Here is a 20,529-nt window from a genome sequence, read left to right as displayed (position 1 = left end):
CGGTTCATAGGTTTGAGCCCCGCGTCAGGCTCTGTGCTGACAGCTCAGAGCCTGGAGTCTGCTTTGGATTCTGTGGCTCCCTCTCTCTCTTTCTGCCCCTGCCCTGCTTGTGCTCTGTCCCTCTCTGTCTCTCACAACTAAATAAACATTAAAAAAATTAGAAATGAATCAATAAGTAAACTGCATGGACCACGGGGATGCCTTGGATCTGTTGGATCAGAGTTTCTGGGGTGTGGGCTTCTGCATCTGTGGTTTGCTGTTGATTCTCAGATTCATCAGAGTCCAAGAGGGCCTGTGGGGGTCCTGTGGCCCTTCCTCCTCTCCCAGGGGCTGGAAAAACCTTTGGGGTCTCAGCTTCTCCTGTCACTGAGCTGTGGAGGCAGGACTGACAGACAAGGTCTACTTCAGGACCATAGCCACATGTGAGCATCAGAGCCTGGAGACGAGTACAGGGCGGCAGGGACGGTCCCGCAGCAGGAATGGGGCCGGGCGGGAGACTGGCCCCTTCGCCCCCAGCAGACCATGGCGATCCCACCCTCTGCCTGGGGGAGGCAGGCACCCACAGTGACTGCCTGCTGGCTTGGGTCGACCCAGGGGCTGACGTGCTTCCTCTCCTGGTCATCTGTGGAGTTGACTCTTCTGAGATCCATCTCATTCAAGTTCCTGAGTGCAAACAGGCTAGATCAGATCAGCGAGATAAGATCAGATAGGTTTCCTGCCTGTAAGAAGCTTCACACCTATCGGGGTGCCTCATCGTCCATCCTACCCCTGGCTTCAGACTCTGCAATATGCACAGAACTTCCCATGCCAGGCCTCATGATGCCTCTCTCCTGTAAACCCTATGGCTGGGACCTCAGAGTCTACCCCAAATCCCAGATGAGGCTGGGCTGGCCCCAGTGCACAGCAGCGAAAGGGCTGAAATCTCTGGAATTTGTCCTGAAATCTCTGGAAAGGAGCCATATGGCCGTACATGGTCACCCCTTGCAGGGTCTCCCATCTTGGGTCAGGGCCTCCCTCTATACCTTCCTCTGCTTCCTGCCTGCTCTCTGTTCTCTGCACATTTTTGACTTTGCTGGATTCTCAGGCCTGAGCTGCTTCCAGTGTCTCCCCGACTTATGGAAAGATTCCTTGTTTCCAATACCCACTCCCCACTCTCAACCTGCCCTACTCGCCTCTGAATGCAGGAGGGCTGAGCCCAGGGAGCCCCTCGTGAGGTTTTCCATCTCCTTCATAGTGCTCTTCCGGAAAGGACATTTCTGAGCTCTCCAAGCCACAGCCTGGACTTCACCATGGGATGAGAGGCGCTCTGGGCGGGGGTCTGTGCCTCCTCGGAGAGTTCCCCAGCCCGGGAGCACTGCCTCCTCCCAGGAGACTCTTTCCACGGCCAGCCGTTCTCATCCGTCTTGGCCAGGGCTGAAGGGTAAGCGAAGCCACTGCAAGCTCCGAGAAGAGGTGGGCAGAAACACCTTCCCCCTGGCACGTCTCCCCCTGTTGCGGTGTGCTTCTCTTGCCCAGGGAAACTTCCAGACACCACTGATAGTTCAGAGGCAGCTGTTCAGCATTTACATTTTACACAGTGCAAGGTTATTTGACTGCCACGATCTGATCTTCTCTAGTTAATAACCTTGACTTATGGAGTAAGTTGCTCGGTTTCTTTTCCTGCCAGGGATGCCTGCTGCTTGGGTGAGCACAAATCCCTCTCTCCAACACCCTCTGTCTTCTTATCCCATAGCTCAGGGGACCCTGCAGGACGAGGGAAGGCCAACGGGCTAAGCCTGTGCTCAGAGCCTTCTCTCACTATGACCCCGACTTCTTCTCCTTGCAGAGCAGGACCCCTGGCTCCGGATCCCTTCTGGGCACCACCCCTCTACCTCCTCGGGTTGTCCTCTGCGGTCCACGGCCACAGGTAGGATGGCTTCAGTGTTGCTCCCTCTCCTCTCCCGGAGTCCTCCCTGGCAAGGGTTAACTGTGTGTATAAAATTGATTGCGATTTTAGTAATTCGGTATAATCACAGTCTACCAGCAGGTTGCTTTTCCAGCAGGAGGGTTTGGAATTATTTTCTGGAGTTTGCAATATAGAACTTAAATTAAGCCTCAGAAGTCAGGGGAGCTCCGCAGCATCCCTAATGTGGTGCTAAATTCTCAGCAGCACAGTCTCCGTATTAAAGCCTTTGCTGGCAATTAGGTTCATTAACTATCACAATACCTTATTTATTACTCGTCCTGCCATATGGTTTCCCAGCTAAAGAATGGCGCCCGTTCTCCTACAGACCATTTGGCATCATAAAAATGTTAACAAATAATATTATGGCTCTCGGGGGCACAGGGCCTTGCTGGGTTCTGGGTCTGAGCGGCGGGAGAGAATATGAAAACATTTTTCTTCTATGGCGAAATAAAAAATTCCTCAAGACAGAAGTATTCAAAGAATATAGCACTTGCATAACAGAAATGGGAGTTTTATTTACTCTCGTAATGGTTATGTCAATATTTGCATCAGCTAGGAGTTTCCACTCATCTTCCTCTCCACTCTCTTTTGGGTTGTTTTCACGTTCATCCTTCCCCCTCTTACTTTCTACCTCTGTGATGAGAGGCACCACGCAAGGCCTGGGGCTGGCTGCTGCTGGGGTGGGGGCCGCGCTTGGGCTCTCCCGCCTCCGTGCACCTGGCCACCTGCTCCCCTGCTCCAATCCCGCCCTGGGCGTTCAGGTCCCACTTCTATCTCCAGCCAGTGTTCTTTTTTTTTTTTTTTTTTTTAATTTTTTTAACGTTTATTTATTTTTGAGACAGAAAGAGACAGAGCGTGAACAGGGGAGGGGCAGAGAGAGAGGGAGACACAGAATCTGAAACAGGCTCCAGGCTCTGAGCTGTCAGCACAGAGCCCGACGTGGGGCTCGAACTCATGGACCGTGAGATCATGACCTGAGCTGAAGTCGGACGCTTAACCTACCGAGCCACCCAGGCGCCCCCTCCAGCCAGTGTTCTTAGCAGAAATTGGCAAGTGCCGCCTGTGCCCGTGCCCGGCGTCACCCTGTGATGAGCAGGCGTCGTGCTGCCAAGCTTCACCAGGCCTCGCGCCGTGGAGCGTGGGCACGGGGTGGTGGGGGGTTGGTCTGCAGGAGCCAGAGGTGACACCTCAGGAGGATGGGAGAGACTGCATTTCAAGGGCCCCGTTGGAGAAAGCCATCTCCTCCAAGGACAAAGCACCTCCCTGCTCCTTATCACCTGGATGCGGAGGTGCAACCCTAATGCCTGGGGACTGGGTGGGGGAGGGAGGGCTGCCAGCAGGTCCAAACTAGGGGAGAAGTTCTCTGCCAGGTCCCCAGCATCCAATAAGCAGGCCTTCCCGCCAGCTGTGAGGCCGCCCCTGTCTGCCCCACCAGCGCCTTCCTCTGAAATGGAGGGGCTGCCTGGGCAGTGTTGCAGTGAGGGATCCACCCTTTCCCAAATGAGTCTCTAGACCTGGATGGGGACACTCCTTGGGAAACAATAGAATATAAAGGGGAGAACAGTGAACGTTGGAGCTAGACCTCCAGTTTCAAATGCTGCTCTTGCCAGCTGCCAGCTGTGTGACACGTTCATGGCTCAGTGTCTTCATCTGTAAAATGGGGATAATAGTAGCCACCCTGGGAGGGTTGTTTGAAGGCCTAAATGAGTTAGCCTCTCTACGAGCTGGTGCAAAGCACATGCTATGCCAGGGGACAGCTGGGACTGGGCCGGTTCTCTGGCCGTGCCTCTTCTTCGCTCCGGCTTTTCCTCTTATCCCTTTGAGGCATTTGGGAGCCATGGACCACTCCCCATGTCACAACCACACTGCCCCCGAATCCTGATTCTGACCCTGAAATAAAGCCACGTGCGCAGTGGCACAGCCAGGACGACATTTGCCCTCATTCATCCATTTCCTCTGCCGTGACGACACACGGTCCCAGTGCAGTGACCTTGGTGGGCCACAGCCGATAGAGACCAACCAGACTGAAACCGTCAGGCCGGATGAGACCGTAGAGATGACTGCAGGGGTGGTACCGTGGCCACAGTCATACAGCCAGGAAAGGGCAGACACAAGGCTCGGTCCCCACCCCCAGGTCCCCTCAGCAGATCAGGGAGGAGAACTCAAAATTAAATTCCATTCAGCGTCAACTATGTACAAAGCATCAGTGCCATCGTGGGCAGGTGAGGTTTTGGGATGAGCGGACTCTGGCGTGGAGTGGCCCCCCATGCTCCCAGGGAGGGGCCCCAGAGGCCCCAGAAAGAAACGGGCTCATCCAGGAGAGGGCAGTGTCATAGCAAGCCTGTTCCCACTCCCATGAGCCTCTTCAAAACTCGAGGTGTGGGTGACCGACTGCCCCACCCTGTGGGCCCGGCTGCTTCCCTGGGAATCTCTCTCTTTGTCCAAAGGCACCCGGCTTGCCTTCCTGCTGGTTTTCGCTACTAGTTCTAGAGATTGGTTTGTTTCTCTTTTGCTTCTCTAAGAGGTGGCCCCTTTGGGAAAACTCTTCCAGGAGGGGACACGCGGGGCCTGGGACTGCACGGTGACAACGTGCAAAGATGTGCATATGTTCCCACATCACAGACGTTAAGCGAACACCATGCCTAAGTTAGTATGTGCTCAGCCCTGTGGTACATTCTCTGAGGACACGGCACCAGGTTTCCAGAGATCACTTGTTTTTTTAAGTTTGTTTGTATGTTTATTTATTTAGAGACAGAGCACATGCATGCGTTTGCAAGTGGGGGAGGAGCAGAGAGAGAGAGGTGGGGGGAGAGAGAGAGAGAGTCCCAAGCAGGCCCTGCACTATCAGCACAGAGCCTGATGCAGGGCTCAAACACATGAACCACAAGATCATGACCTGAGCCAAAGTTGGATGCTCAATTGACCGGGCCACCCAGGTGCCCCTAGAGCTCACTTTTTACTTTCCAGATGTCCTTGGACACGTCCCCTGATATCTGTCTACCTCATGTTCCCATTCGTAAGTGGGGACGATAAAAAGATTCACCTCAGAGCATTGGCGTGATAATTACCTAACAGCTGAAGGATGCTTAAGATGTCATCCTGTCCGTCACCCGGTAACGTGCAGTCAGTGCTAGCTCTTACTGTCCTCGGTAACATTTCGGATGATCACCTACCAAGGGGGAGGGTCTACCCATCATCTGTATGTTGTGGAGATATTTTTTTCTGTACATCATCTCACCTAGTCTTCATGACAACCTGTATGGTAGACCACCTCTTCCCCATTTCACAGAAGGCAAGACTAAGGCTCGGGGAACAGACAAGCTGGCTACGGGAAGCACAGGCTTTGAGCCTGCATCCTCGCCCCCAAGTCTGGCTCTCACTGTAACCTGCAGTATTGCCTTTCCTCTGCCCCCTGAGAGGGCCCGCATGGGGAGCGCAAGGCTCCAGGTCACCTGGGGACCCCGTGAGGGCTGAGGCACCCTGACAGCCCGTCCCACTGCTGAGGGCCGTGCTGCTCCCTGAGGTTGGCCCTGCCCAGCCCCCTCGGCAAGTCTGGCAGGGAGAGGGTCAGGCTGCTCAGACGTGGGGTCCGTCTCTCCAGGGCTGTGCTCTCCCCCAGCCAACGAGCTGAGGGCAAGGAAAGGCAGAGCAATCGGGAATAAATTTACCAAAAGCTGTGACCATGAGGGAAGAGAAACATGTAGAAGGAGAGGATCAGGAGATTGTTTTCAGGAACATTAGACAGAGACCGGGGAGAAGTGGGTAATTTTAATCCCACGCAGCTGCTGGAAATTAATTTAATTGTGCTGTCTCTGGCTCTTCTCCCTTCCAACCCATTCCATCGATGCCTGATGGGGTCCTGCACCTGAAGGAGACAGCCCAGCCCCTCCAGGCAGCCTTGGGGACTGCAGCCCCAGGCAGGCTGACCAATCCTACCTGCCACCAGAGCTGAGGGGCAAGCCGGCACTCATTCAGCCTAGACTCTTCTCGGGGCACCTGGATGGCTCAGTGGGAAGAGCGTCCCACTCTTGATCTTGAGGTCCTGGGTTTGAGCCCCATGATGGGTGTACAGATTACTTAAATGAGTAAATAAAAGCTTTAAAAAAATCTAGACTCTTCTTGAGAGGGGCTCGAGTGAGAGACAACAGGAAGAACTTCCCAGGAACAAAGAATGTGACCAGTGGGAACAGGGGAAAGGGGCTGTAAAACCAGCTGCTTGGAGCCTTAAGGACACAAGATATTGACAGGACCCTTTGCTTCTTGAGTCTGTGCCTAGGGCGTGAGTTCCACCGCAGCTCCCCCCCTCCCCCCATTCAGCCACCTGCTGAAGCTCAGGACCCCCTTACAGCCACACCTGAGGCAGACACAGCGTCAAACACATGCTGTTGGTGGGTCCAAAAGCCAAGACACTGGTGCCCCGACACTGGACTGGGGCCTACATGAGGACAGACATACTCAGCCATATTCACACACTCACATCACCTCCGCCAACTCTCCCGCGAGCGCATCAGACGTGGGCAAATGCCTGCTTTGGACAGCAAGAGCTGTCAGTCGTGGCAGCTGCATGGTACAATTACCTGGAGGGCTTAACAAAATACCGATGCCAACGTCCCACCGTGGGAGCCTTTGACTTAACTGCCCTGCGGTGGGGCCTGGACAGGGGGCGGGGGGGGGGGTGTTTTCAAAGCTCCAGCTGATTCTAATGTGCAAACAGGGCAGGCGAGGACCGCGCAGGTGAGACAGACCTTGCTTCCCACTCTGGCCCGGCGTCCTGTTCAGTTCCACCTGGTGACCACTAGAGGTCAGCAGGGCTTGGAGGAAGGGGCCGCGCGTGGCCCAGGGGTGCGCCGAGGCCTGGGGCGGCTGGAGGTCAGGCGCGGAGGAGCCCGGAGGGAGAGCGGACACCGCGAGGGGGCGGAGGCGGCCCGCTAGCGGGACGAAGGCCTGTGAGCCGCACAAAGTCAACTTCACTTAACCAGACTTTTAAAAACTATCCCCTGTTAAAACATCCCAAAGTGATGCCCCCCTCCCCCGCCGCTGTAGCCAGCACCTCCGTGCACCACGATGGTCCCACCGGGTCGCTGCCAGGTCCTGTGCGCAGGTGGGCGGGCGCGCGCTCAACGCGCGCACACAGCCGTGTCCCGCATCCTGCGGGCCTCCATCAACACAGAGGAGAAATATTTTGCCTTTCCGGAGGGGGAGCCAGCGTTTGGATTCCAAAGGTTGTTTATTTTGACTCACTGCTGTTTTTGCTGGAGAAGAGTAAAGCAGAAAGTTCCTTTACTTTGGCCAAGATGAAGCACGCATAGCCACACGGAGCCCAAGTTTCAGATGAGCAAATACAAGTGAACCAGTTGTCCGTCTCCTTTCATCATCTCCAAGAAGGATAACGTCCAAGAGGCAGGGGAGGCTTCCCTGCATTGTGGTTTAAGAGAAATGAAAGAGAAATAGTCTATGGACAATACTGGACCTTAAAAATGAAAAAATGCCTAGGCTTCCCTGTTCCACTTCAGGCTCCTCCTTCCTGGTTCCTCTTTCCTGGTTCCAGGTTCCAGCCCTTGGACACCTCTTTGGCACATTGCACATGCATGCTGCTAGCTCTTTACAAAGTAGCTTTCCCTCTAAACTGGGAGGCAGCTTGTTGGCTGAATGAGTTCCTAGCACACGCTAGGTATACAATACACATTTGTCAAACCAAAATGTTTTGTTGCCCATCTTGTCTTGAATCTAATTTGCATACGTTTAAAATCAACCGAGTTTTTTTTCTAGATCCTTTTCTAAGACCCTTGCATTCTTTTTTTTCCCAACGTTTATTTATTTTTGGGGGGACAGAGACAGAGCATGAACGGGGGAGGGGCAGAGAGAGAGGGAGACACAGAATCAGAAACAGGCTCCAGGCTCCGAGCCATCAGCCCAGAGCCTGACGAGGGGCTCGAACTCACGGACCGCGAGATCGTGACCTGGCTGAAGTCGGACGCTTAACTGACTGCGCCACCCAGGTGCCCCAAGACCCTTGCATTCTTAACCTTCAAACATTACCAGGTTATCTGTTTAAAATACAGGTTCCTGGGGCACCTCGGTGGCTTAGTGGGTTAAGCCTTTTTGACTCTTGATTTCGGCTCAGGTCACGATCTCAAGGTTTGGGGGATCCAGCCCTGTGTCGGGCTCCACGCAGGCAGCGTGGAATCTGCTTGGGATTCTGCATCTCCCTCCCTCTCTGCACTTCCCCTGTTCGTGTTCTCTCTCTGTGTCTCTCAAAAATAATTAAAGAAATACAGGTTCCTGAGCCTCACACTCCTAAAAACAGTGATTGGGTAGCTTTTAGGTTGGAGATCAGGAACATGCATTTTCCACCAATGGCTCAGGTGATTCTAGAATAGGAATCTAGGATGAGACCTCCCCTCACCCCCACCCCACAATTCCTGGATGGGCTCTTTAACCAGCTTGGGCTTCAGCCTGATCCAGGGAGATAGGCCAGGGTGGTTTCTGATGATGCCCCAGGGCCTGAAGACTTTGTGGGCCCATAAGAGTGCTGTGAATTGCTCTGTTGGCCCCCAGCAGGGAGGATTCAGGATTCTTTTCTAGGTTCTGCCTAGTCTGGTTCACTCCCCACCATGCAGCTTCTTTCTTTCCTCCTCCTGTGATGCTGCCCTTTTCCTTGGTTCCTCCTACCAATCCCAGCATCTGGGGCAGGAGGAACATAGCAGGCCCCCATCCCAGGAGGAGACGATTGCGAGGGGTCCTGAAATTACACTTGGGGGCTGAACTTGGGGGCCCTTGTGCATGTGCTTCTGGGTCTCAGCCTGGCCCTCAGTGGAATACCGGGATTTAAGGTAGCCAGAGGAGAGAGGGAGCTGAGGGCCTGGAGTTTAACCAGCAGCCCAGTCCTCTCCTGTCCACTGCTTGGACTTCCATCAAAACCCTCTCCATAGCCACTCAAGAGACAGGATTATGATGAGTTCTGCAGCCCATTCTTCCTTCTCACAAAGACACGGTCAACAAGGCTACCCTGCAGGGAGCCATCTCTGTGAGTCCCAACTAGGTTGGGGGGGGGGGGAACTATGATAAAAAACAGCTACAATTATTGAGCACTTACTACATTGCAGACATGAACCAGGCACCTTACACGTTATATTAAAACTCACACCGATTTTGCAATGTAGCCACGCATAAACATTACCCTCTCCATTTCACAGCTGAGACGAGGCTTACACAATTTGCCCCAGACACAGCTAGTAAGTGGCAGAGGCAGGATTTGAACTTTGATCTGTCTGGCCAAGGCTCTAAAACTCAACCTCAAAAACTGAAGACAGAGTAAAGCCTCGCACATCCCGCCCAGGGCTGTTGTATATGGAGGCATTCAAGGCGAAGCGTATAGGACCGGCAAGGTCGGTGAAAACCAGGGCACCTGAAAACACACAGACTCTAAAATACAGAAAGGAAGTGACAAAATAGAAATGCTTAAACACATTTACATGACAACAAACTTTATGATGAGTAGTTAACCACAGCTCATATCTTTGCTAGATTTTTATGCAAATGATATGTAATTTGCACAATCTGATAAAACGGGGTAGCTCCTGAAGGAGGAGGGCTTGTGGGCTACCATCCCCACTCCCCACTGCCACTAAAACCTTATCCCCACTACCCATCCGTCGCCACTGTGCCCTGCCCCAGGCGCCTGTGACAGAATCTTGAAGGCCCAAATAAAATCCTCTTTTGAAAAGCATGAAGTCCCACAGTCTCTCCAAAGAGCCTGGATTGTGAAGGATGAGAATCTCTCAGAATAAAAGATACAGACAGGCTCCAGTCAAAACAGGGAACAGGAGGGGCGCCTGGGTGGCGCAGTCGGTTAAGCGTCCGACTTCAGCCAGGTCACGATCTCGCGGTCCGTGAGTTCGAGCCCCGCGTCAGGCTCTGGGCTGATGGCTCGGAGCCTGGAGCCTGTTTCCGATTCTGTGTCTCCCTCTCTCTCTGCCCCTCCCCCGTTCATGCTCTGTCTCTCTCTGTCCCAAAAATAAATAAACGTTGAAAAAAGAATTAAAAAAAAAAAAAAAAAAAAACAGGGAACAGGAGCTCCTGGGTGGCTCAGTCAGTTAAGCATCCAGTTGCGAATCAGGTCACGATCTTGTGGTTCATGAGTTCCAGCCCCATGTCCGGCTCTGTGCTGACAGCTCAGAGCCTGGAACCTGCTTCAGATTCTGTGTCTCCTTCTCTCTCTGCCCCTCTCCCGCTCGCACTCTGTCTCTCTCTCGCTCAAAAATAAACATTTAAAAAAAAAAAATTTTTAATGAGGAACATATAAATCATTCCCAGTGTCTTGTGTTATTCTGTTCTCTCCCAGATCTCATGGGGTTTCAGATCCCATAAGCATGATTACCAACTTACATAACGCATCACCTTCTGTGTCCCATTCAGCCATGCTAACCATCTTGTAAAGCAGGCAGGACTTGATCTCCTCACTTCCCTGGCACAGATGCAATTTAACCGAGACACAGAGACGGAAAGGGACTTATTCGGGGTCTCCCAAATAGTTACGAGCTGAAGTCTGGAAGACCAATCTGGACACGAGCCCTCTTCATTAGTGCTTTGCCCTTGGGCCTCTTTTGTAACTCCCTGAGCCTAAATTTTCTCATTTGGAAATGGGTAACAGAACCGTCTTCAAAGGGGACATGTAGCAGTCATGACTAGAAGGTTAAATGAGAAAAAGTATGAAAAGTCACTCAGCACAGCTACTCCAGAGTGCCTAGCACTTAACTTACTTATCTATCTGTCTGTCTATCTATCGCTTTAGTTCTTCTCACAGCATGCTTCTCTAAGCCTCTCCCAAACCAGCGCATACACACATGCATTAGCTTTCTTTCCAGGAATAAAGACTTCAGATCTGAGCTCCTTGGGGAGACCCGGCCAAAATGTCAGCCTGACTTTGGCTGGCTTCTCAAGATCGTGCAAAGACAGAAAAGTGAGACACAGAGGAGGAAGAAAAACAGATGGGTGAGAGCTGAGACCACAAGCGGTGAAGAGGAGATCCAGGCAAAAGGCTAGGCTGTGCAGGGCCTGCATCGTAAAGCCACACATGCCTGACCTCGGTGGTTCTGGAAGTCTGATGCCAAAGTGCAAAGTCTGCAAATAGGCCCTGGGTGGGCAGAGAGGCCCCAGGATACTGGGGAACCTGATTCCATTTCATTACCAACAACTCAGATCCACACTAAACAAGTCCGTTCAAAGGCTGGAGTCACTCAGCCCGGCTATAAAGTTAGCACCCCCCAGACTCTCCCCGCACGTACCGCATTAGTGAGAGAAGGGAGGGAGCCCTGGGAGCCCTCTGCCTAGCACCAGCCTCCTAGATCTGGCTACCCCTCTGGCTGCCGGTGGTGAGCTGGTTCATAGCGGCTCTGCTCCATTTCTTGAGCCGTCCTGACCATGGGTGACCTTGGAATTAGGCTTTGAAGGGTACGTGATTCTGGTCCAGAAGGGCAGAGAAGGCTACCTCGGACAGAAGGCACAGCCTGTCCAAAGCCATGGAAACATGACAAGGTTCATGAGGCAGCACAGTGCCAACTCATAAAGGTCTTAAAGGCCATGCCAAGGAGCTTATTACTATTATTCAAAAAAAATTAATGTTTGTTTCTGAGAGAGAGAAAGAAAGGGAGTACACAAGCAGGGGAGAGGCAGAAAAAAAGAGGGAGACACAGAATCCGAAGCAGGCTCCAGGCCCCAAGCTGTCAGTACAGAGTCAGACGTGGGGCTCGAACCCACAAACCGCGAAATAATGATCTGAGCCGAAGCCAGCACTTAACCGACGGAGCCACCCAGGAGCCCCCTTATTATGATTATTTTTTAACGTTTATTTATTTTTGAGAGAGAGAGGGCAGAGCGTGAGCGGGGGACGGACAGAGAAAGAGGGAAACACAGAATCTGAGGCAGGCTCCAGGCTCTGCGCTGTCACCACAGAGCCCGAAGTGGGGCTCAAACCCACGAACCACCAGATCATGACCTGAGCTGAAGCGGGACGCTTCACCGACTGAGCCACCCAGGCGCCCCTATTATTTTGAAAAATACAGACCATGAGAAGAGTCTCTGAACAGTTTCCACTTAGAAGAGTGACAAATCTGTCCTTTTGAAAAAATAATTCCAGTTGCCTTTTGGAGGAGAGGTTGCCAAGAAGTGGAAGGAAGGAAGGGAGGGAGGTTGAAAGCTAAGTGAGACAAGTCCTCCCCAAGATACAACTACCCTCTAATTATTTTGAAGGCATTTCTAGACAAAGACGTATCCTGTGACATGATACAAAAGAACAGAAAACGTGCAGAAAGCTCCAACAAGCCGGGCCAGGACTAGCGGGGACAAGCACTGTACCTAGGGTGCAGAAGGTTGGAGGCTTCACTCAGAATCTTGCAAACGCCCTGAGGGTGAGGCTTCCTCGAGCCGGTGAGCTAAGTGCCTCCCTGCCTCAAGTCCCGCCAGCCAGCCCAGCTGGCAGTCAAATGTGACCTATCACAGGGGAGCCAGCACACCAGGCTTCATCTGTAGAATGTTTACATGCAAAGGCAGGTGCGCCAGCTGTGGGCGGACCTGGACCCAAGTCCCGATCTTGTTGAGCTCAGTCATCAAAGTCATTTTCGTTCATAAAACGGAGAAATGATGTGAAGGTACTGGGTTCAGGGCTCTACAAGTTCCAGGCATTGTCGCTCACCTGCCTTCTCCTTGGCTGGCACACCCTTAGAGAGCAGGGTTATCACGCTGCAGGAGGACATTTCTTTCAGAAGCAGGATAAGTAAAAATAGCTGCAGAACGATCAGCATGGCTACCTTGGAGCTTGTGGAAGGACACAGACGCGCTCCTCTCACTTCCTCCGCTGCTAATTATTTGGACCTGAAACCCTCCTTCTCAGGAACACGCTGGCCCGTTTGTTTCAAAAGTCTTCCTGGGGAGAGAGGAAAACAAAAAGGCAGTAGAGTTCTTGTTTTGTTTTCAAGTCTTTGAACAAATATTTTTTAGGAGCCTACACAACCAAGCATTGTTCTGGTGCATTGGATACAACCACCTGAATGAAAGAGCCCAGCCCTCTCTGCCCTCAGGAAGCTTACATTAGCAAGGGGAGCTCTAGGGAGGCTCCAGGGAAGGGAGCCAGGAAATAAACAAGCAGTCCTGTATACAAAGGAAACAATTTCCAGTAGTAACAAGTGCTGTGAAAACAATAAAGCAGGGCAGAGGGCCTGAGGGCGCAGGAGGCTGCTCCAGATAATGCCCTAGTAGGGAGGATTTCTCTAGGGAAGTGCTTTTTGAGTGTGATGGAGGGAGAGATTTGCATAGGAGGATGGGGGGGGGGGGGAGGGAGAGGGGGTAGACATCAAGTGCAAAGGCCCTGTGGTGGGAAGTAGCAACCTTTAGTTATGCTATCTGCTTTGAGTTGGGTGTATAGAGTTTGGGCATGGTTTCTAAACTGGAGAGGAACAAATGTGTTTCTGGCCCTGATTCAAAGTACATATCTGTATCTATATCTCTATCTAATTTTCCATCCCCCTCTCTGTACCAAGGACACCTTATTTAGGTCACAGCTAAACACTCCTGTAACGACAGCTGCCCGGCCCCCATCCCCCGCTCCTTCCTCTATGACCTGGCCATGGCTTCACCACTGATATTTCCTTTCCTTTCTAGAAACCACCAAGAGCCATCACTGACAGAGGCACCTTACCATTTCCTGCCCAGGGCAAAGCCTGGCTTGCGGTCTTCTCCTTTGCCCATTCCTTTGTGGAGGTAGGAGACTCCCAACACCTTGCTTCCCTCGTCATGAGAATCAAAACTGTAAGGAGGGACCTCTTCCTTTAGACACACGCCCTTTATACCTTCTTTCAGTCAGAAGGTGCTGGCACCTAATTTCAGTGCATCTGACGTAGTTTACAGAGTATCCTAGAATTTCATAACTAGAGTGGGCTTGGCAAGAAAACCAGTATAATATTTTCATGCAATCCACAAGGAACCTGGGGCCCCAAGGAGGGAAAGTAACTTGCTCACGAAGAGACAGTAAATTAGGAAGAGGTCTCACGGCTCTTCTCAAAGAACAGGACAAATGCTTTAAAACGGTCAAGGCCTTTTCCATATAAGATCCCCATTTTTTGCAGGAGAGCCCATTGAAGCACAGAGAGGTTAAGTGACTTGCCCAGGGTTGCACAGAAGTGTTTGGCATCGTTGGCCTTGAATCCAAGCCTTCTGATTGGAATTCCAGTGTTCTTGTAATTTCACCATGTTCTCTCCAATCTGCCTAACAAAAAAACAAACAAACAAAAATCAATAAGTAAACATTCCAGAACATGCCGAAGAGATGTGGAGGGAGAAAAAAAAAATTATCATTCTCCATGATTCCTTTTTTTTTTTTCCTTGTTACTGAAGGCACTCGATAGGCAGTAAACTCAATAGAAGGAAAAGTCTCTTTCTGAGAAAATGGGATATTATTAAGTCTTTGAAAAGAGCTTCCACACAGATATCGGTGCAGTTTATTTGCGGTCTTTCCCCTGAAAGAAAATCCCCTCAGATGACTGGGAGCTCCTATATATTGGGGCTTTAATAAACCAGAGAAATCCTAGTTTTGCAGTAGAGTCTGTAGTCAATTTATAGTCTTTCCTGATCTTCACCAAATTTCTCTTCCTGGCAATATTTTTGGCATTTTAATTTTAGACCTGGGTGAGGGAGTGGGAGAGAACTTTGTTTTAAAGCTTCAGTCTGACATACATACCACTAGAATCATATCTGATTTAACCTATTTGCTCCTTGCACACAGAGTAGAAGAGATGGCTTTAAAAAGAAAAGGTTGGGCAAGTTATGGGCCTCCCCTCCAATCTGGACGACCACCTTCCTCAGAGGGAAGAGTCCTCTGCTTCTGTAAGCATGGGGGACAGGCAGGGAGTGCCCGAAAGAGGGGTGGCTTGGGGAATCTGATAGACCCACGTTTATGTCCCAGCTCTGCCCCTAACAAACTGTGGGGTCGTGGCCAAGTTCATTAACTTCTTTGAGGTAACAGACCTCAGGGCTCACGTTAAGAAATCTGCCAAATTTTATATCGCTATTAAATGACAGGTCTGGGTTTGACAACCACGTTAGTCTGATTCCAAAGCCCAGATGGTAAGGCACACTGCTTCTTTGTAGGATTATCACCATTGCTAACCCCCAAAAGAACACGCTCATGGATTTTGCCTGTGGGAATCATGAGTACGAAGTACCAGGATCAATTTTAAACTAGTATGTCAGAATGGGTGTGTGTGTGTGTGTGTGTGTGTGTGTGTGTGTGTGTGTGTGTGTGTTTATATGCATACCCATGCACACATATATAAAGAGATACAGATAGATAATATATCTCCAAATGTATATGACATGCTTCACACTGGCCACAAGGGGAAAGCTGATACACTTTTTACAAGTCTATTGCTATTATTGTAGGTTATGAGCCACAGGAGAATCTCAGCCTCCTGTTCTCCTATCCCACCAGTTTTGACCTCAAATTCTATTATCCAGCTTCATCACCCCCTTGTGCTTGCTTTGAAAATCAAATCTTTCCTCTATGGGCAAGATATGCCACAGCTGGAGACCTGGCAAAGATTCATGCTATGTATGTATGTACTTCGCAGGTCGTTTCACGAGATTTCCAAGAATGACGGGCTGACTTCAGGGACAGCCTCAGGAGGGCTCCCAAAGGGCTCTGGTCCCAAGTCCTGGCTCGAAGTGGCCTATGGCTTGGGGAACACCGTACTGCCTCTCTGTTCTGCTTCCTCTCTGACCAAATGGGGAGATTGGGCTAGATGATGTTTTTTTAAGTTCCTTTCGGTTTGGAATCTATCAAGCGTTTTGAAGAGGGCAACCCTTCTTGGTTGTCTAAGCTCTAGTGTGCTCATTGGAAAGTTAACTGCCTTGCTTTCCAGTCACGCCTAATGTATATAAGGGGGCACAAGGGCCTGGGGGTCCTCGTTTGGCGATTAATGCAAGAGCTCTACCAGCCTATCCATTTTTCATATTAATCTCCTGCTTCGATTTTTTCCCTTCAACCTAGAGGCCCCAGGGTGTGAAAGACAGACATTGCAATGCCCCATCTTCTTGCAACCAACATATTCAGGGCCTTTACCTCTTTCCCAGACTGGGCTCCCTCTCACGATTCCTGACATGTTACACTGGCACTGTGAATATCTTTCCCTAAATTCCGTCACTACAAAGGATGTCCCTCGGTAAAGCTTTTCCTCACCATTTCCTCTACTGCTTCCCCTAGTGGGTTAAGCTGAAAACTTAACTTTTCCCTCATCATTTGTAGGGAATTGTGAAGAAACTCAGGCCACAGGGGAATCCTGTTCCAGACTTACACTCTTGGCTCCCTAGCAATTGCTTTGGGGAGAGGGGGCAGTCCTCAGTGTTCAATCCCCAAGAAACAGACCCCCCACTCCCCCAAACAGAGCCCAAATCCAAGGGCTTGGATTTGAGAGTGTGGGTGTTGGCTGCCCCTCTTCTTAGCTGTGTGGCTAAGGTTGCTTCATCTCTCTGCCTCAGTTTCTTCAGCTGTAGTAGGAATGAGGGCAGCGACCACTTCATGGAGTTGTCTGGAGGAGTAAATGGCCAGAGCCCTTGAGTAATTCCTCAATGTGTGTTAGTAAGCAGTAAGCAGTATTCAGTACGGGGCATGGCAGAAATAAGTTGGAGGCATGACTTAAATTTTTTAAGCCTATCAAATCAATATTCGTTCTACATAAACTACAGAGTTTATCAATCTGTGGGCAGGGGCCTCTCCAAGAGACTGGGAAGGAGCTTAACAAAATCAGAGGAAATGGAGAGGTCAGATTTGGGCTTCTTTGATTACTTTGTTATTTTTAATCCCAAACAGGTTCTTGTCGGGGGTGGGGGGGAGGCTGGGTACCGATGAGCCCAAGCACCTTCCCACCCCCCCTCCCCCCAACTTTTATTTTGGACAACAAGGAAGCAACAGTACAGCCCCCACATGCTCACCATCTGCACTTGGAGATTCCAGCTTTGCTTATGAGACGGTAACCTTCCAAGGGCCGAATTATGTTTGCTTTGTCTGCATCCTGTGCTCAGTGTGCCACAACAGGTAGACTTGGCTATTTAACAAAGAAGCCATCCCTAAGCAATGGGGAGGGAGGGGCTGGGGGGGGTGGGTCGTTCCTTCCCAGAGATTTTTGCAGACACCAAAATGTTGAGAAAAGCAAAACAAGCTGCCTGCATTCAGGGAATGCCACCTCTGATTTCTGATTAGTCAACAAGGAAGCACTTCTTGGGGGAAAGAAATAGGGAATGGAAGACAGAAAGCCAGGAGGGCTATGGATTTGGGATGGAGAGAGCTTGCTGAACACTCTATAGCAGCCCTGCGACCCTCTGACTCTTGGTCCCCAGCACAATTATGATCCGTGTGAACCAGCTAGCAACTAGGAGGTGGCCACTGTCCCTGCAAGTTTCAGATGGATAACTTCGCCTCTGGCTAATAAATATATGGCAAAAAGAAATAAATCGCAGCCGGCAAATGACTTTTGAGTATCAAAGCACCCAGCTTTCTGCAACTTTCCCAGTTTTCCCAAAACCCCCCTTCCTGTCCCCAGCCAAACAGAACAGAGGACGGCCAACACTGTGCCCTTCCCCAGCGCAAGGGGTCACTCACCCCAGGCGGGTGGGCTGGAGCCTCCCTGCAAGGCCAAAGTGAACACGTACGTGCCTGTGGACTGGGCAGAGGCTGGTGGGTAGGAGTCTGAGGTCTTCGGCCTCACCCTGGGCTTCTCCTCAGACCCCCTGGTCTTGTGAGCATAATCCTAGAGGTTAATAATAATCACAACAGGCAGCCCATCATTGCCTCCCTGTCTGGCTGAGAGGTTTACAACTTAAACTCATGGCAGAGGGAGAAATTGGCTCAATCACTTGGAGTAATGGTACATGGAGAGCCAGTTGGGCATGACTGCTATTTAACTCAGGGAAAACCAGCTGCTGCGTTTAACGTATGTACACACTAATAAACACGTCATGCTATGGGGTGGAAATCGACGTGCCACCCCCCTCCACTCCCCACCTTGCTCTCCATTTGCCTGTTGTGCCTCACCCAACCTAATCAACGGGACAAGACTGGGAGAATGGGGACGCAGACAGACGTGCGTGGCTATGGTGACATCAATGCTCCCGGGTCACCGCTCCCTCTTTAATGTGATTTAAAGTTTATGTGTCACACACTTTACCCCAGATAGTTATACGAAGGCATTTTGTAGGGGGAGGGTGGAGAGAGCGGTGACCTGACGTCATCGTCAGGAAGCGCGCACATTTTCAGATCTTCCTTTCACTGTGGGTCAAGCACCCCTTGGGTCTCCTTCCTAAGAGGCTCTGGTGAGGCGAGGATCACTGTTGTCCCAGTTTACAGCTAAGGACAACTGCAAGTCAGGGAGGTTAAATAATTGACCCGAGATCACCCAGGACCCAAGAGGTGGGAGGTGGTATTTGAACACAGGCTCGGGAGAGTAAATCAGAGCCCACGCTCCCAGGCTTTACGCTGCCCTGGGTATTTGCGGGACGGAGGAGGGAGTTGTGGAGGCCATCACTGACCTGAAGGTGTTCTGCACACTTCCGGTTGTATTCCTTAAGGTCCTAGGCAGGTCCATCCTAGGATGCTTTCCTATCTGCTCTTCCCCAGCGGCTATGCCACTTTCCCACCACAAACAGGAACCCAGCTTTCACCAGGTACCTAGTACAGCAGATACAGAAGGAAAACCCACGACCATCCTCGTTCCCATAGAGCTGGCACAGCAGAAGAGGCAGTTAAAGAAAAATAGGTTCATAGGGGAAAAGGATGAACTAACTGTAAACTGTCACTGTCTTTCCCAGTTTTCCCCTTGGCCCTGTCCACACAAGATGCTCCAGTCTCCAGAAGGACCTGTCGTAGGGCCAGGAATTGTCAAGAGGACTTGGAGACAGCCCCTCCTCCCAGGCCAGAATCCCAGCTCAGGCGCTGTGGCCCTTCTGCTTCTGATAAACAAAACAAGGTATATTAATTAAGGTAATGCTAGCTACTGCAATAAACTCCCAAATAGGGAAAGGCTACGGTTGCCAGTTAAGAAGAAAAAGATCCCGAGGTGCCTGGGTGGCGCAGTCGGTTAAGCGTCCGACTTCAGCCAGGTCACGATCTCGCGGTCCGTGAGTTCGAGCCCCGCGTCAGGCTCTGGGCTGATGGCTCAGAGCCTGGAGCCTGTTTCCGATTCTGTGTCTCCCTCTCTCTCTGCCCCTCCCCCATTCATGCTCTGTCTCTCTCTGTCCCAAAAATAAATAAACGTTGGAGAAAAAAAAAAAAAGAAGAAAAAGATCCTAATTTTTGAATTTCAGATACTTTTCTTAGTGTAACTATGTTCCGTACGATATTTGGGATATACGTATACTAAAAATTACTCATAGTTTGTCTGAAATTCAAATTTAATTGGGTGTATTTTATTCGGCAACCCTACTGAAGACATCAAAGGTTTATTTCTTGCTTATATAAATTCCCAGCGGGTGTTCTTAGGAGGCAGCTCCCCTGCAAGTTGTGATTCAGGGATCCAGGCTCCTTCGAGCTTGGCTCTGCCATTTTCCTTACTCACCGTCCAAGGTATCTATATTCATGGGGTCAGGCTGCAGAAAGGGACAGGGCGTGGGGGATGCCATGTGCGAGATTCGATGGGCCAATTCTGGAAGCGGCCCTTCTCACGATCCATCGGTTGGCCAGAACTCAATTCCATGGCTTGTACTGAACAGCAAGGTGAGATGAAAAATGTAAGCCAGTGTGTGCTCCGAAAGATATTTGGAGAACAGCTGGCTAGTCTTTGCTGGTACTTGTGCTGCACGCATGTCTCACACTCTCCTGCTGGCTTCAGTAAGCAGCCCTCCACCCGCTGGTGCCCCTGGAAGAAGATCAGATGCTCTCCTCTCAGCCCTGGACTTGGTTAAGTAACAGCTCTCCCAGACTGGGAGTATGAGGCCCAGTGGGAGTAACGAGCAGTGTGATTCAAATCAATTCATTTTAATCCAATGCCGTTTAATAAATATTTATTAATGCTCCTAGGATATTGAGAAACGCTTGATTCTAGGCCCCTGAAGGAGACATAAATTGAAATAGAACCCAGTATGCCCTCAAGGAGCTGCATACAATTAAATTCAACAGCTATCCTCAACTCTTATCTGTATCCCATTGACTTTTTTCAAAGGTTGGTGAAAGACCTATAGCTGCAAAGAATTTGGCTCTAAATGCTGGGATACAGAATGCTCCCTGCCTCCCAAAGTCCTAAAACACTTGGTGTCTGTATCCATCCATCCATCCATCCATCCATCCATCCATCCATCCATCCATCCATGCATCCATGCACAAACACGTGCATGCATTCATTCAATTAGTTCATTCACCAAAATTCAACAAGCAAAGATCTGTTCTGTTTGACAGTGTGCTGGGCTCTGTGGAAGGGGAGTGGCAGCACCAAGTTGGACAAGACTGAGACCTTGCCTTCTAGGAACTCACAGCGGAGGGGGGTAGTCCGAATACACAGAACTCAGATACCAGACAGATGGTGGTAAATGCTATGATAAATGTT

At 50.7% G+C, this 20,529-nt stretch overlaps 1 long non-coding RNA gene across 1 annotated transcript; it reads right to left on the bottom strand.

Annotated features, from left to right (window-relative positions):
- Positions 1–1,655: 1,655 nt before the first annotated feature.
- LOC147576963 (uncharacterized) lies at positions 1,656–14,209 on the bottom strand. The gene is made up of 3 exons (XR_015240592.1): positions 14,102–14,209; positions 12,639–12,865; positions 1,656–1,966 (listed from the first exon to the last, which is right to left on the bottom strand). It is a non-coding gene; the product is annotated as an uncharacterized LOC147576963 (long non-coding RNA).
- Positions 14,210–20,529: the final 6,320 nt, after the last annotated feature.

The sequence above is a fragment of the Puma concolor genome, chromosome D1 (assembly GCF_028749965.1).
Source record: "Puma concolor isolate L17-30 chromosome D1, mPumCon1.1.hap2, whole genome shotgun sequence".
NCBI classification, from domain to species: Eukaryota; Metazoa; Chordata; class Mammalia; order Carnivora; family Felidae; genus Puma; species Puma concolor.
Note: the sequence above shows the minus strand (reverse complement) of the source record. Positions and strands in the feature narration are given on the sequence as shown.